Genomic DNA, 584 nt, shown 5'->3' with positions numbered 1-584 from the left:
GAAGTGAGGAGGCGAATCTCTACCTTCCGTCAAAATCCTCAGGAATCATTCAAAAACGCATGGGGAAGATTCAAGAGTTATGAACTCGAATGCCCCCACCATGGTTATCCAGAACCACAATTTCTTAAGATCTTTTACAAAGGTGTTATTCTGAACTATAAGACAACGCTTGATACAGCAAGCGAAGGGAATTTCGTTACTAGAGATCCTATGGAAACAAGATGCTTAATCGAAAACATGGCAACAGGAAGATCTTATGAAGAGATGAATTAAGAAAAAGAAAAAGCTATAAACTCGATAGAAAATACTGAGTTAGCTGAGATAAAAAATTCTATAAATTCGCTTCACTCCCTTCTAACAGATCGAAACCCGCCTAACATGTGCCAATACTACAATAAAACTCCTCCTATATCAGAAGATGAGCTCGACTTTACAGAAGAGTTAGATACTACTGATCCTCATTCTGTGTTTAACGTCGATAGCTTTACACGAGACTATGAAATCTGTGTGCAGTCTCATACTGGGAGAGAGAAGTACAACCTAAAACAAGCTCTTACAGGAAACCATAAAATGAAATCCGAATT

At 38.0% G+C, this 584-nt stretch overlaps 1 non-coding gene across 1 annotated transcript; it reads right to left on the bottom strand.

The window, feature by feature from the left end:
- Positions 1-107, bottom strand: LOC130497806 (small nucleolar RNA R71). The gene has a single exon (XR_008936791.1). It is a non-coding gene; the product is annotated as a small nucleolar RNA R71 (small nucleolar RNA).
- Between the last annotated feature and the right edge of the window lie 477 nt (positions 108-584).

The sequence above is a fragment of the Raphanus sativus genome, chromosome 1, assembly GCF_000801105.2.
Source record: "Raphanus sativus cultivar WK10039 chromosome 1, ASM80110v3, whole genome shotgun sequence".
Lineage (NCBI taxonomy): Eukaryota > Viridiplantae > Streptophyta > Magnoliopsida > Brassicales > Brassicaceae > Raphanus > Raphanus sativus.
The sequence above is the reverse complement of the archived record's forward strand: the minus strand, read 5'-3'. Positions and strand labels throughout refer to the sequence as shown.